At 45.4% G+C, this 20,035-nt stretch overlaps 1 long non-coding RNA gene across 5 annotated transcripts in view; it reads left to right on the forward strand.

Annotated features, from left to right (window-relative positions):
* Positions 1–20,035, forward strand: part of LOC108352553 (uncharacterized) — a 75,182-nt gene that overhangs the window by 16,694 nt on the left and 38,453 nt on the right. For 3 of the 5 annotated variants that reach the window (XR_010057073.1, XR_001840855.3, XR_001840857.3), the window contains exon 2: positions 5,409–5,502. This is a non-coding gene — a long non-coding RNA (uncharacterized LOC108352553). Of the gene's footprint in view, positions 1–5,408; positions 5,503–6,007; positions 6,813–6,964; positions 18,577–20,035 lie in introns of those variants that run through there. The other 2 variants (XR_010057074.1, XR_005492546.2) reach the window with 2 other exon arrangements.

The following is a 20,035-nucleotide window of genomic DNA, read 5'->3' on the forward strand; positions in this document are numbered from 1 at the left end:
GTGTGTGTGGTGTGTGTGTGGTGTGTGTGTGGTGTGTGTGTGTGGTGTGTGTGGTATGTGTGTGTGGTGTGTGTGGTGTGTGTGGTGTGTGTGTGTGCGTGTGTGTGTGGTGTGTGTGTGGTGTGTGTGTGGTGTGTGTGTGTGGTGTGTGTGTGGTGTGTGTGTGGTGTGTGTGTGGTGTGTGTGTGTGGTGTGTGTGGTGTGTGTGGTGTGTGTGGTGTGTGTGTGTGGTGTGTGTGTGGTGTGTGTGGTGTGTGTGTGGTGTGTGTGTGGTGTGTGTGTGTGGTGTGTGTGTGGTGTGTGTGTGGTGTGTGTGTGTGTGTGGTGTGTGTGTGTGTGTGGTGTGTGTGTGGTGTGTGTGTGGTGTGTGTGTGTGTGTGGTGTGTGTGTGTGGTGTGTGTGTGGTGTGTGTGTGGTGTGTGTGTGTGGTGTGTGTGTGGTGTGTGTGTGGTGTGTGTGTGGTGTGTGTGTGTGGTGTGTGTGGTGTGTGTGGTGTGTGTGGTGTGTGTGGTGTGTGTGTGGTGTGTGTGGTGTGTGTGTGTGCGTGTGTGTGCGGTGTGTGTGTGGTGTGTGTGGTATGTGTGTGTGGTGTGTGTGTGTGGTGTGTGTGTGGTGTGTGTGTGTGGTGTGTGTGGTGTGTGTGTGGTGTGTGTGGTGTGTGTGTGTGTGGTGTGTGTGGTGTGTGTGTGTGCGTGTGTGTGTGTGGTGTGTGTGTGGTGTGTGTGGTATGTGTGTGTGGTGTGTGTGTGTGTGGTGTGTGTGGTGTGTGTGTGTGTGGTGTGTGTGGTGTGTGTGTGTGTGGTGTGTGTGGTGTGTGTGTGTGGTGTGTGTGGTGTGTGTGTGTGTGGTGTGTGTGTGGTGTGTGTGTGTGTGGTGTGTGTGTGGTGTGTGTGGTGTGTGTGTGTGGTGTGTGTGGTGTGTGTGGTGTGTGTGTGTGTGTGTGTGTGTGTGTGTGTGTGTGTTTCTGCTCTCAATCAAACCACCACAAGGGATATTGTCCTAGGCTCTGGTATTAGAACAGATGTGTACTTTTTTGCTTTCTTGTGTGTGCTCTCTAGCTTTACCCCCTTCCTCCTTTCCTTCTTTTAAATTTTGCAGGACTGGCCCTGAACCCAGAGTTTCGTGCCAGTCAAAAACAGTCACTCCATCCGCATCCTAAACACATGATGCTCACATGTGTGAGATGTCACTCATACAACCTATCTATCATATCACTTACCAGTGTCGTCGTTGTCACCGATACACATCCCCTGACAACTGCTGCAAACGTTTCAAACATCTATTTCTATTTTAATAAGTTCATTGCATTACTTGTTACCATTCACTTTAAGTTCAGAAAGTGGGATAGACATTCATAACTCAAATAGCCAAGCAAAACTAGAGGCCTAGAAGGCTCTCCCTACTTCCCAATCACTTGCCCAGCATGCGGTTCTTCCCCATGACTGCCTCCCATTCTGTCCCTCACCCTGCATGTGCAGGAGTCACTTCAGTCAGCACATTCACTTCATCTGGACGTATTCCCCCTGCCACATGCACTAAGCACACACCAAACAGACCTGGTCCCTTGTATTACTCAGTCTCCTCAGGATTCCCCATGGTCTAGCCTAGGGCAACTCACTGGGATGAGCACATACTTCCACACACTTCCTGTCACATCCTCCTTCAGATTTGTGTTGCGATGAGACTAAATTGCCTAACTTCCTCAGCCTCTCGCATCGTTTCATACATCTTTGGTTAAACTTTTCACCTAGTTTTCTTCTTGTCCACCGTGTAGATGGGCTCTTTTTCCCTCCGATAGCTTCAGTTCAGTCAGTGTGAGTCTGTTGATAAAGCATCACCACGGCCTTCAGCTTGCCTGGTGCTGTGTCCTGGGCACAAGGTACTGAGCTGAGCTTTCTATGAATTTGACTCCCAGAATGCACCACTTCTCCCAATAAATTTCCTTACGATCTCATTTTCTCCCCTGCATTTTTTTCTCCATCTTTATTAAATTGGGTACTTCTTATTTACATTTCAATTGTTATTCCCTTTCCCTGTTTCCAGGTCAACATCCCACTAACCCCTCTCCCTCCCCTTTATTCCTTTCCCCATCCTCTCCCCATTACCGCTCTCTCCCCAACAATCTCGTTCACTGGGGGGTTCAGTCTTAGCAGGACCCAGGGCTTCCCCTTCCACTGGTGCTCTTACTAGGATATTATTTGCTACCTATGAGGTCAGAGTCCAGGGTCAGTCCATGTATAGTCTTTAGGTAGTGGCTTAGTCCCTGGAAGCTCTGGTTGCTTGACATTGTTGTTCATATGGGGTCTCGAGCCCCTTCAAGCTCTTCCAGTTCTTTCTCTGATTCCTTCAAGGGGGGTCCCGATCTCAGTTCAGTGGTTTGCTGCTGGCATTTTTATTCCAGCCTACACTGTTGAACAGGGTTTTAGGTTGCTCAGGTGTATGTCTTATTTAGTCTACTTGTCTCTAGGTTCACTTGTCTCTGTCTCTTTGGATCCAAAGGCAGTCAAAAGTAGATGTCGGAAAAACGCATGCAGACTTAGTTGAATAAGTAAAGTACATGAGAAACCAAAAGACAAACTAGAACAGGGCCGCTTGCACAGCGTGCACTTACTGAATATCTGCTTAATGAGAGGGAAAATGAGATTCGGAGACACTCAGCAACTCACAGCAAAAGAGAAATGCCATAGATGGGCGGTGTGTGTGTGTGTGTGTGTGTGTGTGTGTGTGTGTGTGTGTGTGTGTGTGTGAGCATCATGTGCTTGGGATGCGGATGGGGTGACTCAGCTTTTGACTGTAAGCATTTAATTTGGCCCAAGAAATATTTCTTGAACATAAACTATAAATATGAAAGCTGAACATGTGGTGGAGCTGATTAAGACACACATATTGACTACTTGCAAAGCAAACTGCATACAAAATTTGGACTCTGGGACCCTGTGAATTTTGGCTTCTCCCACTATAAGATCCTCCACTTCCTGATGGATAACTTGGGATTTTTGCCTCACCTCTAACTCAACCAGACAGCTTATGCTAGCAAATAAAAAACCGAGCACCATGAATAGGTTGCCACTCTGTGAGTTGTTAAGCAACAGGGTCCAAACATTGCTAGCTAATAGCTTTCACATACTGCAGGATATTGCCAATAGCCTTGACTACCCCCCAGAGCATGATGGTAAGACTCTGTTGCTGAAGACACCACATAATTGTGTCACAGAACATGGATACATCAAGCTGATTCTCACCTGGGAACTTCATTCCCTCTTGGCTAGTTTCCACGAGGCTGGGAAGCACTATATACATTTCTGTAGGAAAAAAGAAGTCATCATTAGTGTCCCTTGCTGTGGCTCTTGAAAGCTGTAACAATGACTGTCCTGATAAGACATGTCCACTGGTACAATAGCGGCATGAATGCTAGGATAGTAACCAACCCCTTTCTAGTTAGATTGAAGCTTTGCTTGATAACCTGTGACCCAGATTTAGCATCATTATCAAGGCCAATTGCCTGTGGCCAGATAGGTCATAGACCCTAGGGGAGAACCTAAGGCTATTATTTTGTTAAATGGGCATAATATTAAGATGACTCCTAATGGCTTCTTACTATACTCATACGTCAATGCATCACTCAACACTCATCAAAGAAGCTTTTCCTTGCAGTGGATGGAAATGAATGTAGAGATCCGGAAGTGGTTGACATACAGAGCGTAGGAGACTGAGCAGTTCTCAGCTCCCACAACGAGCATCTCACCACCACCAGTAGCTCTAACTCCAGGGGCTTTGACACCATCTTCTGGCCTCTGAGGGAATCTGCACTCATGCACACATACACATGCACGTGTGCACACACACAGAATCTTTTTTAAAGATCACAAAACCATTTTTTCAATTTGTCTTCAAATCACAGTGAAGAGCTTTATTAATCCTTAAAGTACAAGTGACACGGTCAGCAAGCCACGAAACATTTATGTTGCCTTACATGCAATGACTGATTTGGGGCTGCTCTGACTTACTGAAATGGCAATATCTTTCCATGACAGTGGTTCTCAACCCATGGGGTCAGGATATCCTTTGGGGAGTCACATGTCAGATACCCATATCAGATAGTTACAGTATGATACATAGCAGTAGCAAAATTACAGTTATGAGGTAGCAATGAAATAATATTATGGTTTAGGGGTGGCCACACCATGAGGAGCTGTATTAAAGGGTTACAGCATTCGAAAAGTTGAGAACCACTGTTCTGTGGCCCAATTTCTCCTTTATGTTACAGTTTGCCATAACCATTCAGAAGGTAAATTCCTTTAATTCCCTGTCCATTCTGACCTCTTTCTCCTCTGGCCTCTTGGTCACCTCTGTTGGCTCCCAAATGCATGCTGCGCTTACTCCCAACGAAGACCAAGAGGCTCAGCACCCAGCACAGGAAAGCCGTGTTGCTTGTCTGGCAATGAATCCACCTTGAACTGGCCCATAAACCTTGTATCGGTTGTTAGCATTTCTCAAAGCAAAATACCTTCTATAAGGAGAAAATACAATCACAAAGCCACACTGAATCAGGGGATCAGGAAAACAGCTCCACCCTGAGTTGCAGGACGCTGGTTTCAGGAGATACAAATGAGGACCTGGTGAGGACAAAGCTGAGGGACTGCTCTGCAGTACAGGTAGTGTGAGCATCCTAGTCAGGGTTCACTGCTGTGAAGAGACACCAAGTCCATAGCAACTCTTAAAAAGAAAAACATCTAATGGAGGCTGGTTTACAGTTTTAGAGGTACCATCATGGCTGGAGTCACATCAGTGCACAGGCAGAAATGATACTGGAGGAGCCTGGAGTTCTACATCTTGATCCACAGGTGACAGCATGAGACTGGGCATAGCTTGAGCATATAAGAGACCTCAAAGCCTGCCCCCACAGTGACACACTTCATCTAACACAGGCATTCCTATTCCAGCAAGGCCACATCTTCTAATGGTGCTACTGACTATGGGCTAAGCATTTAAACATGTGATCATATGGGGGGGGGCATTCCTATTCAAACCACCACAGCAAGGAAGACACACTGTATCTATTCTAGATGCAAAGAGGAAACTCGGGAGAAAGAAGGCGGTTCCTCTGACCTAATCAGAGATGAGGGCATGGGGCTGTGCCTCATCTCTGTGGTGAAGAAAACTAACATGGGGCTCCAGAGCTCTCAGAATTCAAAAATGATTGTTTATAACCCTGAGCCCCAAGAAGAAATGGGATTTCTGAAAGACTGGGAGTTTCTTGCATAGTGATGCTATGTTTCTCCCTCTTTCCTAGTTTCTACATATACATATACATTCTTCAGGGCCGGGATAGCTAGTCTGTTCTCACGTCACCCCTCCCCCTGCCCTTCCAAGGTCTATCTCAGTCATAAGACACTCTATGCTTTTAGGAAAGGTCTAGCAGATAATGGATCGACTCTTCCCAGGGATGATGCCTGACAGACTTGATAGACACAAGGCAGCCAGCGAACCTGCGTAATGATGGTAAGTAATTACGGGTGTGGTGCCTGGGTCCCTAATGGCTCGACATCTACTAGATTCAGCTTCAGACTTGCAGGGTATACCCAACAAAGCTGGATGCAGACGTCAACAATGTGGTTACCTCATTCATATCTGCCTAGTGTTCTGTACTGTAGCACATTCACTCTCTGGATGCTACCTCACAGAAAAGATGTGGATTCTCACTCTTACTTCAACGAGGGACTGGGGAGTTCATTAAAACAAAAGAATTTACCCAAAGCCACACAGCCAATAAGTGGTAGACAGCAATCCAATCTCCGGACTTCTGTCCCTGGATTGGGTTGTTTTCTCCTCTGAACTGTGGCAGTCAGGTCTGCAGAGGAGTGTGTGTGTGTGTGTGTGGGGGGGAGCTGTGACTTGTCCCCTCCCTTAGCAGCATTTCTATTGACCCTATTGCCATGAGGTCCTTGTGTTATGTCTGTGCTCCCCCGTGTGGAGGGCACCCTAGGTCTCTTTTGGCCCCACCCAGGTTTCTGTGGAGAGAGAGGACTCCAGATGCTTCCCAGAAGTGTGAGGAATTAATCTGCTGCCCTTAAATGACCTCCGTGGAACCCTGCAGAATCACCATAAGCTGTGTACCCATGCCACCTCTAGGGCCCCAGGACAGAGGTGAGGATGTCAGCACAGGCTCAGAAAGCATGATTTAGGACCCAGCTTGGGGATACTCCAGTGGAGGACTAGGAGGGTGTGGCTGGGGCAGGTTTTTAAGGTCAGCCTGAATCATCTCTGCTCTCTCTCTCTCTCTCTCTCTCTCTCTCTCTCTCTCTCTCTCCAAGGATATTTGTATAATCAAGCCTCTGCCAAGAGTGCATAGTTCACTGTGGTTACTTCTTCCTCAACACTAAATTCACAAGACACACACACTTAAAGGAGCTCACTAAAGAGAATAGAAAAGGAGTTGAGACTCTTATCATAGGGTGACACAGGAGGAGGCAAGCCCAGGGTGCTATGGGAATAGGGGCCTCTTCCCACCTTCCTCCCTCTCTCCTTGGGAATCGATTACAGTCCGTGTTAGCGTGCTGCTTGGGTCAGGAGGGGAGAGAGCACAGGTCATGAATTCTGTTCCTCGTGGTTCTGTGACAGGCTCACACCGTAAGGCGTTGTCTGGCCAAAGATGCTGACAAGGTGAAGTTTGAGAAATGTTGCTTTAATAGAATTCCTTCAGTCTGCAGACTCCACACCCATCCGCTCCAAACGGTGCTCTGTTACTGCCTCTCAGGTAGTCTCCACTTCAGCTTAGCCGAGTGCCTGGCTGGTGTAGGATACAGGAAGAGGTGGGCCGACACTCGGGTCACTGGGTGGGGTTTTGACGTTGCCTTGGAACGTTCTGACCCATTAAAAAAACACCAGAAACAGTTCTGTTTGTAAAGAAATAAGGATGAAAAATTAAAAAGGGGCAAATTGTGAACTCCCGCTCCTGCTGCAGGGGAAAGGGTACCGTCAGCATCTGTTGCAATAACCTGTCACGGCCAGCAGAGGAGCTGAGGCAGCAGAACATGATGGGAGGAATTTCTGTGCCAAAGATGGGCCCCTTCATCAGAAGCCAGGAACTCAACGGGAATTAAAAGCATGATGTAAAAAGAAATTGCTTTCTGGCTCCAGTTTCTACACTCTGGAGAGAGGAGACCATGGAAGGACTAGGGGGTAAGCCTGAGTGGCCAGAGAATCCTCTGGGATTGGGGCAGGAGAATCTGTCCACATGCTCTCCCACAGGTTAAAGGAAAACAGGCAGGAACTCAGGGCTGGTTCTGCTTGCTTCCTTCTCCTCTGGGCCTCCTTCTCCAACCCATAAGCCTCGTAACCAGTGTCCCTAGTGTCTCCTCATGAGATTGTCAGACAGCTGAGAGGACTGGCCTGTCAGGAGGACCATGAGGTGAGAGGATCTGGAAGAGGTGACTCAGAATTGTTGGGAAAACCAAAACCAGTCAGTCAGTCTGGGCTGGAAGCATGGCTTGGTTGAAAATGGCTCCTTCAAGGTACATGTTCCCACCAACATGTGCTCTATGACTCTGCTAAGTCAAGGTCTCACTCAAGCCCCATTCAAAGCCACTCTACATACACGTATTACTTGTAAAATACAGTAATGAAGAGTCAAGACATCTCTGTGGAGTTCAGAAAAAGTCTTGATCGGATCCTGGAGTAACAGAAGTCAAATTCTCATTGGAAACAACAATCAGTGCCATGTTCCTACATCCAATTCATTATCGAAGATGGCATCACCCATCCTCGAGGTGTGTTACATGGGCTTGTTTCTGCAGAAGTATCAACTTTGAACACCTCCAATGTTGTTGTAAAAATATAAAAAATAAAAAAGGTGTTGTTGTCTTTTACCTCACTAGGTCCGCACAGTGGTGCCCCAAGATATCTGCTAGATATCTTGGCGGAAACACATCCCAGCCACACACTTTCCTACACTCAAATCCTCACACAAAAGAACACACAACACAATAATCTTAGATCCAATTGATAAGATACAATTGCCCACTTAAACATACAAAGCCCGATACCATCCATCCCTTGAGAACATTAATAACAACCTGTAAATACACAGAGCAGAATCTTAACATCACCTGCCATGGCTTCTCTCCCCCTCCTCTGTCCTGCCTCTCCTTTCTGTTCTAGTCTCCTCCTCTTCCTTCAAACTTCTTTCCCGCCCATCCTTCCTTCTCCTCCAATGACAGGCCTTCTTCTATCCTGTACCTGCCCCTCACCTGTACTTTACAAATTCAATGGGGAGGTTCACCTGATTCCTGAGTACCTGACTAGGCAGCTGTCCTTGGGGCAGTGGAATTAACATCAAAATACAGATAACTTCAGGGCAAACCACAACACTCTGAACTCTCACTTATTCATGGTGCCTATCTTACCGGGTGGTTTGGTGCCCAGGGACTCTGGTAGGAGGTGGTACAACCTCGAAAGTGCTAGTAGCACAGACAAATTTACACCACAACTTGCAACACTGTCTTAGAAGTCCTTTTACCTTTTGTATCTATTAACCCAGGAATAAATAGCCTTCCATTTTGAAGGGAGAGAAAAGTTGTTCACATTGTGTTGTTCATGTTAAGGGCACCGTCTTGAATAATTTTTGCCGTTGTTCTGGTGTTTACTCTTTGAATGGCTGTCAGAGTCAATATTATTTGGCCATATTGCAGAAGAGGAGACCAAGACTCTCGATACTACTGTAATAATTGAGTAAGAGTTTTGCACGAATGTGTGTGTGTGTGTGTGTGTGTCTGTGTGTGCTAGTGCATGCATGTGCATGCACACCCATGTTCATGTTCATGTGGGTGTGCATGTGTATGTTCAAGGCCAGAGGTTGGAATCAGGTGTCTTCCTTCTTTAAATTTTATTTTACTTTATTAGTTTGTTGAGATATTGTTTCTCACTGGCCTTGTAGGTCACTGATTGTCTAGATTGGGTGTCCAATGAGCTCTAGGGATCCTCCTATGTCTGTTCCCATCAAGTTCTAGGATTATAGGCGTGTGCTGCTGCACCTAGATCTTATGTAGATACTGGAGCTCCAGTCTCGGGGCCTCATGCTTGCACAGTGTGCACCTTATGAACAGAGCCGTTCCCCCCAGAGCAGGGGCTCTCAACCTTCCCAACGCTGTGACCCTTTCACACAGTTCCTCACAATGTGGTGACCCCCATCCATAAAATTATTTTTGCTGCTACTTCATACCTGTAATTTTGCTACGTTATACACCATAACGTAAATATCTGATATGCAGGACATTTGACACATGAGCCCTGTGAAATGGTCATTCAGCTCCTCAAGGGAGTCTCCACCCACAAGTCAAGAAGTGCTGCTCTAGCCCCTTGAGCAGTTTTTGTTTTGTTTTTAATTCGGTGCCTTCTATATCAGGAGCTGAGCTGTACTCAGCTGTACAGGAAATGAATGCCACACCATTCCTGTAGGACATACACTTAGTCACTTATTAGAAATGTTAGACTGGAGGTGAGGTCTTTGAGGGCTTTCTGTGGAGCTAGGAACAATGTCACAGAGATGTGACACCAGTTGAAGGAACAGGGGTCTTCCAGTCACCCTGTCTCACCAGTGCCCGAATCTTGTCCTGTTACACAGTGAGGACTCCAGTTTCCATGGAAACTCCCCACAGTCTAATTAGACTACAGTTTATAAATTTAAATCAGGGAGAACTTGACATTCTCTGCTGCACGATGGAGATTTCTTGCTGTCGTGTGGCTCATGAGGACATTTGGGAGGAGACCCCAGAACAGGATTGATTAAAAACAGGTTACCAGATAGGTGTCGCCACCGACATGGGGTGCCACATGGGCAATGGAGTCATCTATGTCGTCCACCAACCCTACCTAATCTATAGGTACTTTGAAATCTCAGCAGCCTGGAGGGCATTTCTAGAACAGTCATGGAGGAGAGATTACTGTTTATTGGTAGGGAACTAGACAGTTTTGTGAATGTGGGAGGGACCTCCTCTAAGATTTCTCCAGTTATCAGTTGACATTGAAAGGAAGATGTTTGAGAAAGCACATAGTAGGCCCAGGTGTTACATGGTGGCAATTGTCATCACAGAGTGGGACTTTCCTATTGTGACATTCTCCAGGTACACATTGCTGTATCACTCATCTTAAAGGACATCCAAGTGTGCTTCTTATCCCGGTGGGTTACTCTGAATGAAATGTGACTTCAAACTAAGGTCTTTAATATAAGCATTGTCCAGTGCAAGAAATCAGCATGTGGCCAACAGCTACATGCTTACATGAGGCCTGGGGACCCTTGCTCTACAAAATGAAGGAAAAACTACCCCCACAGGACTTGCCTGGGGACCTTACGGAATATTAATGTGGCAGGTTCATAATAGGCAATATAGTTCATTTTAATTAGGATCCCACAGCCCTAGAAATTAAGTTGGAATAGATCTGTGAGTAATCTGGCCTATCACCTTTCATGGCCCCACTCCCCTGCAAGATTGTTCCCTGGGGCAGGCTCACTAGCTCGGGACTCAGTCTAAATTCAAATGACTGCAGCTAGGAGGTTTACATCATCACCCTTGGGAAACTATCACACAGTCTAATGGATTTCACCGTGATTACCTCCCTTCCCCCCAGCGATCCATCCCAAATTTCTCTATGTTTAAATCTGTCTCTTTTCTTCTTATGGTGTATCGTCAGGTTAGGAAAAAGTCACGAAGAACAATGTAAATAGCCAAGATTTCACCTTCTGGTCTCTAGCACCAAAATGGGATTGGTCCCGATGGTCTCTGTTTAGAATGTTGTAGGCAAACTGAACACCATTGCCTTTTATACTCACATATGATCGTTCCCTTTTCTTGGGAAAGCAGTTCTGTGTTTGCAGTCATGATAAAGGCATGCTTGACATGATTCACTCCGCCCTGTCCCTCTGATCTCCCTCAGAAACAACAGCACATCGCCCAGGACGAGGTGCTCTCTGCATTTGGAGAACAGAGGAAAAACATTCTCACTTTGGGAGCATGGAACTGATGATTCAGTCTTTCTTAATCGCCTACCAACCAGCCAAGCTACCTGATCATATTGCAAGTCCTCGGGTGACACCAGAACTTTAGACCTTCAAGTTGAACAAGAAAGACTGGGTCTTTTCCCTGTCACAATGCTCTCCCTCTCGTATGTGCAAACAGAGAGGCAGGAACCAGTAGAAACTAGAGGAAAGATAGCAGCGGGGGTGTAGAGAAAGCACTTGTATCAGCATCCCCTATTTATAACACATAATGGAGTCTCAATACATGGCCGGTCTGCAACTCATTAGGTCTCCTTAATTAAAGAGGATGGCCTCCTGGCGGCTTTATTTCCTTGGGTTTGCATTTGATGATTATGATCACCACAATATGAACGAGACGGTCATGTCCTGTTCTGAGAGAGGACCATTCTTCTGAGGGGCAATGATGCTGGGAAAACACTAATGAGTTCGGAGCATAGCCGCGGTCAAATCGCAGCTCCCGACTGACCCACAAGCTAGGTTTCCTGACACAGTCCTCCTGAGTGATTGTGCAAAGTGTAACTGTGGCAGAGCAATCAGATAGGAAGGAAACGATGCTCTACGGTGTCTGAATGATGACAAGAGCATAGTGTGCAGATGACCACACACCTTTCTATCTTGTTGCATCTACTTCTGGACTCTTGGCCTTCATCCACTGCTGTGTCTCTTACACTTCCTCCTACGTCAGGCTTGCCTTTCATCTTTGTTTATGGCCTATTTCAGTAAAAGGTAATTTATTTATGTTTATGTATGTGCATATACCACTGCTGTCTCCAGACACACCAGAAGAGGGCATCAGATCCCCATCACTAATGGTTGTGAGCCACCGTGTGGTTTCTGAGAATTGAACCCAGGACCTCTGGAAGAGCAGTCAGTGCTCTTAACCGCTGAGCCATCTTGCTAGACCAGACTTTGACTTTCATGTAAACCTTTTCAAATGCATTTAGACTTGGGTTCTGTGCCGTGTGTGGCCTCTTCTTAGTTCATCTCTTCCTTGCTTTACAATACCGGATCTTCACTAATGTGTTTTGTGCTGCCCGTTGTCCTCCATTTTACTTATAAACAAGTTCTATCTGATTTAATTTCTCTAAAATCTAACGGTATGTGTCAACTTGATTGGAAAATGGGTGCCCAGGTAGACAGTAAAATATAATTTCTGGATGTGTCTGTGAAGATGTGTTCTAGGAGATGGAAGCATTTGAATCAGCTGACTGAGTAGAGATGAGCTGCCCTTTGCTATGGGTGTCATCCAAACCAAGGACGTAAACAGAGCAAGAGGACAGGTGTAAGTGAGAGAAAGGGACTTTGCCTTGCTGGGTGGGGGGCCCAGTTCCTGCTGCCTTTGGATGATGGTGTTTCATGTTGTAAAGCCTTTCTGAGCCTTGGTTTGTGAGTAGCAGGTTTCAGGACTTCTCAGTCACCATAATCCATGAGCCAATTCCTCTTACTAGATGCTGTAGCGGTAATCTGGCTAACCACTCTGTGCTCCCGACAGGTGCGTGCACCAGTTAATTTTAAATATGCCTTGACTAGCTCAAAGGCTGGGCAGTTCTAATCCTCCCCACCGCTAGCAAACGATTCCCCCGGTACTCCTGACTTAATGCCCTCTAATTTATATTTTATCGTTGTTGTCCTAGCTCCTTCTGGGTGGCCCCCTAATCTTTGCTGCCTAGGACGCTTCTGAGCAGCTCTTCTTACCTACATTTCAGATGATTTTACTTCTGCAGCTCTAAATCTGATCGGTCTCCTTCTGAATCATGGTGATTCTCCCCTCCTTTCACCCACGCAATCTAAAGGTCCCACCTCAGTCTACCTGTCCAGCCATTGGCCATTGGCTCTTTACTGAACATAAAAAAAAATGGAGACAGGGAGCTTCAGCGTTTGGACATGCAGATTCCCAATTTGGGGGTGGTGGTGGTGGTGGATAAATCAAAGCATTAGAACCAATCCTCAATATCTCACATTTTCTGTCCAATTTTTTTTTTTAAAAAAGGAAGGCTCTTCTCTCAGATATAGAGCATAACCATAACAATTGTGTAAATTACAAAGTATGACATACAATTAACATATTTGTAAATTAGATAAAGTATAATCTATACTCAAATTGTTTATATTTTTGCCTGTATCATCATCTGAAAACCATCCTTTTAACTCTGTATCATCTCCCTCAATGCTAAACAATTTGAGTTTGATTATGAGACTATAACTAGTCTTCCACCCCACCAGAAACCCAAGAATGAATTCTATATTACCTGAATATTTAGGAAACACAAAAACATAGCTTTTCTGAGCCTTGGTTTGTAAGTGGTAGGTTTGAGGACTTCTCAGCCTCCATAATCCCATGAGCCAATTCCTCTTAATAGACACCACCCCCTCATCTATGTAGGCCTCACTGGTTCTGTTGTTCCAGAAAACCATGACTAACCCAAATATTGTAAGAAGTCCTGGTGTCTCGTGAGACAAGTCTACCTTGTTATTTTTCCAAAATTGTCCCCCATTATCCTTTGTCCTTTGATTTTCATATAAAAAATTGATTCAGCTCTTCCAGTGGCATAAGGGTAGGGATAAAGATATCATAAGATTATAGGATTATAGACACTTGAGCTGACTTACGCTGCTACTTTGAGATGCTACTAAATACACTAAAGAACGAGTTACCTGTGCTAACTCACTTAACACCATGGTATTCTGGGAGGTGGGCACTTGTCATTACCCCCTCAGTTCAGACGATGGGAGTGGGGGATGGGAGGATTAAGTAATTTAACTGGGATTCTAGATTACAAGGCATTTAGCGCACAGGCTTAAATCCATTGTCATGTGAGATTACATACCCATAAGTGGTATCTCTGATGCCAAATGATTATATATGAGCTCAACACTATGTATAATTCAGAGCTTCTCTGGGCATTCAAAAACTCAAAAACTGTAGTGCATTCACTAGCAAGGTGAGTAATTTAAAATCATTATCAAATCATGTCACCAAAGAAGACACTAAGGCACAGAGGGTACATGCTCTAATGCCCTTTACAAATCCTACTGCAGAAGACTTAACCTGAACATGCGGGGATGAAGAACTTCCCCACATAACAGCTTCCTCTTCCACTCCTCATTGTTTTCTGAGCTGACAGCTCTTAGCAGACAATTGGATAATACAACCAAACAGCACAGGGTACTCCTGGTCCCAGGGCAAAGACCTTCGCCTTCCATGAAGCATGGAGCTGTTGCGGTATAATTAAAAAAGGTTTCTCTTATTCCACACTAGTGCTGGCACCGTAGGGCCACATGGCATCTGTGAATATTTTCATCTCAGTCAGCAAAGCGTCTCACCCACTAAGCTCCATCCCATCACACTGCTGATGGCTACTCTCTGAGCCCAGCGATAATCTCTCTACCCATCTAGTTCCCAAGGCAGGTTGTCACCATGCCAGAAATATACATGCCAATTCTGTGGTGGCCCAGTGTCCTGCCACCACACACTCTCTTGAACTCAATTAAAATCACCACATGAAAGAACACACCACAAGATAACCTCTGATCTAATTGTTAAGATATAACTGCCCACCTGAATAGGATGTAGTTTGCTCATCTAGACATACAAAGCCCTGTACAGTCCATCCCTTAAGAATAATCATAACAACCTGTAAATGTACAGAGAGAAATCTTAACAAACATCCGCTGCCATGTTCTTTCTCAGCTGCTCCCTTCTCCTCCAGTTTCCTCCTCCTCTAAAACTTTTCTCCCGCCCATCCTTCCTTCTCATCCAATGACAGGCCTCGCTCTATCCTTTCACCTGCATAATGACACCATCCTACAGGAACTAAGCAAATGGAAACATACCTTGAGATGGCTAAGTTGGTAAAGTGTTTGCTATGCATGAGAAACTGAGTTCAGATCCACAGGACCCACATAAAAAGCAGGGCGCAGCAACGTACCCCAGTAATGCTACCAGCATTGAGGTGGAGACACAAAGTCCCCCAGGGGGTGGTTAACTATCTAGCCTAGCTTAAGGGACAAGTTCCAGGCTCACTGGGAGACTCTGTGAAAAGCTAGGGTTGGAGAATAGTTATGGTGGGCACCTGATGTCAATCTCTGACCTCTACACGCATGGATACCCGGGCACAAGGTGTGCAAGCACTGGCACACATGCAGCCTGTGGTCTCTGGGATGCACAGTGACACTTTCGCTGATATTAAAACTTACTGGTGGTACAGAATGTGGCACCACCTAAGAGAACTCCCTCACCTGTGATCCCTGCCAATCAACAGGACATGTACGTTTCCTAGGAAGTCTGTGAGAAAAGCTGCCAGTCTGGCGACGCTGAGAGTGAGCCTGCCGGAGCAGATTACATGGACAGCAATTAAAAAGCAAACATTGGTTAGGAGCTGTCGAGTGAGCCAAAGAGAAGTGTGTCAGAAGGAGCTGCTTGCCAACTCCAGCTGCTGGTTAGAGTTCGCAGTGTTCTGTACAAATCTCTTCTAGGCCTCCTGTGTGCCCACTGACTTTGCACAAGCCACTCCGAGTGGCTCTGTTTCATTATCTATAAGTGGCGCTCTCCATGAGGAAAGGGAATGAGCCTGGACTGAAGGAGCTTAAACCTGAGGATGGCAGAGGTGCACCACTTCTGGGTGCACAGATGGTGAGGTAGCAGTTAGGGAGGGGTCACAGGATGAGTTCAGTAGAACATTCGCTGGAGTCCTTGAGAGCTGTATTCTCTACACCGTTATCTGCTAGGCACCTTTGGCAACTCGTGTAACTAAAGAGTGTTCATTCAGGAAAGTTACAGAGAGTTGTGAAACATCTAGGGGAAGAGAAGTCGCATGTTACAGTATCCTTGCTGAAAGTCAGAGAGAGGAGAGAGAGGAGAGAGAGGAGAGAGAGGAGAGAGAGAGAGGAGAGAGAGAGAGAGAGAGAGAGAGAGAGAGAGAGAGAGGAGAGAAAGAGAAGAGAGAAACAGAGAGACAGAGAGAGACAGAGACAGAGAGACAGAGAGAGACAGAAACAGACAGAGAGACAGAGAGAGACAGAGACAGAGAGACAGAGAGACAGAAACAGAGACAGAGACAGACAGAGACAGAGGCAGAGAGAGACAGAGACAGAACAGACAGAGAGAGACATTACTTTCTTCAGGCTCCATTGGAAGAGACAGTAAAATATACAGAAATTTAAAACACACCTGTTTTGTGGAAGTCTATAATAAAGAGGACTATAATGGTCCTCTATTTTCTGGAGTTAGAGTCCAAACCCTCAACTAGTAGCTGCATGAGACTGTGGATAGATATATATTCTGCTTGCTGTACATCCTGTGCATACCTATGGCAAGGTTTAACTTGTAAATTAGACACAGTAAATGATGGAAATAATAAAATACAGCAGTTATAATGTTATTAGTTGTATGAGCATACTCTCTGTTTCTGGGGTTTCTTGTCCTCCTTGTCATATAATGCTATGGGATGGCACAGTTCCTAGGTAAAAGGATGAAGGCAGGTCACTGTGACATTAAGCTACCACATACTGGTCACTTGACCATAAGCACTGTGATATTATGACAGTTGGTCTTGTAACTGAGCAGCTACTAAGTAACTATTGGGAGAATAGCACATACAATGTGGATACACTGGATAAAAGGATGATTGACATCCCGAGGGGGATGGAACTGAGCCGCATAAGACTTTAATACACAATAATGAGTGGCATACAATGTAAAACTAGCACATTTTTATTTCTCTGAATAAACTAGTGACTTATTTGATATTTAATATCTTCAGAACATGGTTGACCTCTGGTAACTGAAATAAAATCATGGAGAAGAGCCACTGTGAGGTGGCAGAAGAAGGAGGGTGTCACACTAAGTTACAGTTGGTACCGGAGCCAGTGGTGGAGGGACAAGCGGAGGAGGCACGGTGGAAGACTTATTCATATATGTGGGGACTGGAGTTTATGCACTCAAAGATGACAACCCTGGTGGGAGAAGACAGGCCCGAGAGTGAAAGGCCAGTCTTCTGCCCTGGCTCTGCCATCTCCTGAGAGCAAGATGGAAAGTGATCCCTGAAACCCCGCCCACTTTGAGGGCAAGATGGAAAGTGATCCCTGAAACCCCGCCCACTTTGAGGGCAAGATGGAAAGTGATCCCTGAAACCCCGCCCACTTTGAGGGCAAGATGGAAAGTGATCCCTGAAACCCCGCCCACTTTGAGGGCAAGATGGAAAGTGATCCCTGAAACCCCGCCCACTTTGAGGGCAAGATGGAAAGTGATCCCTGAAACCCCGCCCACTTTGAGGGCAAGATGGAAAGTGATCCCTGAAACCCCGCCCACTTTGAGAGACCTGACTTGGCCATGCTCCATTTTTCAGAGAAAAATGTCTTGACCTTTAGGAAAGAGTAACAGGAAGGAAGCAGTAAAAACCAGATGCCTCGGTTCAGGTGGGAAGCAGGGAGATAATGTGGCGATTTGTGCCGCCAGGTGAAGACTTCTAGCTGAGCTTCCCTGCAGACCAGAATTATAAACCTGATCTCACAACTGTCAACCAAAACAGCCCTTCTGAGCTGCCCACTGACAGGCTGCTCCATGGCCTGTGGCTTCTAGCATGCTGATTTGGACCCCAGGAGATGTCTTTAAAATCAAAACAAAGCCATTCCTCAGAAAATTGGACATTCCACTACCCAAGGACCCAGCTATACCTCTCCTGGGTATACCCAAAAGATGCTCTAATATACAACAAAACACAGGCTTCACTATGTTCATAGCAGCCTTATTTATAATAGCCAGAAGCTGGAAAGAACCTAGATGCCCTTCAACAGAGGAATGGATTAAAAAAATGTGGTACATCTACACAATGGAGTACTACTCAGCTATCAAAAACAATGACTTCATGAAATTCATAGGCAAATGGAATGAACTAGAAAATATCATCCTGAGGTAACTCAATCACAGAAAAACACACTTGGTATGCACTCATTGATAAGTGGATATTAGCCAAAAGGCTCAAATTACCCAAGATGCAATTCACAGACCACAGGAAGCTCAAGAAGAAGGATCACCAAAATGCCGATGCTCCCACTCCTTCTTAAAAGGGGAAAAATATCCATAGGAGGGGATATGGAAGCAAAGTTTAGAGCAGCGACTCAAGGAAAGGCCATTCAGAGCCTGCCCCACATGTGGCCCATATATATATATACGGCCACCAAAACTAAATAAGATTGATGAAGCTAGAAAATGCATGCTGAAAGGGACCAGATATAGATCTCTCCTGAGAGACAGAACCAGAGCATGTCCAATACAGAGGTCAACACTAGCAGCAAATCACTGAACTGAGAACAGGACCCCCTTGGGGGGAATTAGAGGAAGTATTGAAAGAGTTGAAGGAGTTTGCAACCCCATAAGAACAACAATGCCAACCAACCAGAGCTTCCAGGGACTAAACCACTACCGAAAGACTATACATGGACTGACCCAGGGCTCCAACTGCATATGTAGCAGAGAATAGCCTTGTTGGGGCATCAGGGGAAGGGGAAGCCCTTGGTCCTGCCAAGGTTGGACCCCCAGTTCAGGGGAATATGGGGGGCAGTAAGGGGAATGGACAGGGGGAATACCCATATGGGGGAGGGGGAAGGGAGGGAATGGGGGCTTATGGACAGGAAACCAGGAAGGGGAATAACATTTGAAATGTAAGTAAAGAAACATATCTAATAAAAAATTTAAAAATATATAACCTGAAAAAAACCACCAAGGTGTTTGGGCCTACAGTTTTGAACCCCTATAACCACAAGTATTAACAGTTACAAATAATGTTCCCACAATATATCTCCAGTGGCAAATAACATCAACGCGGTAAGAAAATCTTGTTAAGAATAGACTATTAATGTGACGAAAAATATATTTAAGTTGAAGCATGTAAACGAGATCCCTAGATTTTTTTTTCTTCAAAAAATAGATAACTAAATACCAGGGAAAATGAGAACTTTGGTTTATCATCTATTGTGACTGGTCAGGAAAAATGAGACTATTAATAAATGCTTCATATTTGTCTTCATTTTTTAAAATAGAAAAAAAAGGAGAAAAAAATCACCTTCAAAAAAAAAAAAACCAAAAAACCAAAACTACCTCCCAGTGCTAGGGAGGTTGGAGGGCAGGAACCGGAGCTCGAGCAGCCTGGGGTGGGGAATTGGAAGCCAACCTCAGTCACAGACCTTGTCTTAAGAACAGCCAGGGAAGAAAGGAGAACAAAGTGTAATGCTGTATCTATGGAAATGCTCTGATGAAACCTATGACCTCGTGACTCTAAAATAGTAACTTTAAAGGTAATTACAAGATGAAAAAAAGCTCAAGTTCTAAAAAAAAAAATCTCCACAATAAGAAATGAAACAAGGTTAAGAGCACTGACTGCCCTGTCCTGAGTTCAAAACCACATGGTGGGGGGCTGGGGATTTAGCTCAGTGGTAGAGTGCTTACCTAGGAAGTGCAAGGCCCTGGGTTCGGTCCCCAGCTCCGAAAAAAAAGAACCAAAAAAAAAAAAAAAAAAAAAACCACATGGTGGCTCACACCCATCTGTAATGAGATCTGATGCCCTCTTATGGGGTGTCTGAGGACAGCTACAGTGTGTATATATACATGTATGCATGTATATGTATAATATGTATATATATGTATATATATATATATAACATAAATACTTTTTAAAAAGTGAAACATAATTCAAGACTACAATAAAACAAGTAGCATCTAGGGGCATGGCTTGCTGGGAGAGCATTTGATGCCAAAGGTCCCCTGTTCTAGCTGCAATACCGACCAATCAAGCAGCCAGACCCAGCTGCCTATGCAGTGGGACTGTGCCACAAGTTTGCTTTCCAAAAAGGAGTCTGATATCAGCAAGGAGTGGACAACATGAAGCCTATTCGACATGTGTGGTGGTTCCAGATCGTTCCTCAGACCTTGCCAGCCTCACATTCTGGGCACCCGACACCATATCTCCCAATACTGGAGGTTCAGTGTGCACATGGACAGCA

This window comes from Rattus norvegicus, chromosome 13 (genome assembly GCF_036323735.1).
Source record: "Rattus norvegicus strain BN/NHsdMcwi chromosome 13, GRCr8, whole genome shotgun sequence".
In the NCBI taxonomy this organism is placed as follows: Eukaryota; Metazoa; Chordata; class Mammalia; order Rodentia; family Muridae; genus Rattus; species Rattus norvegicus.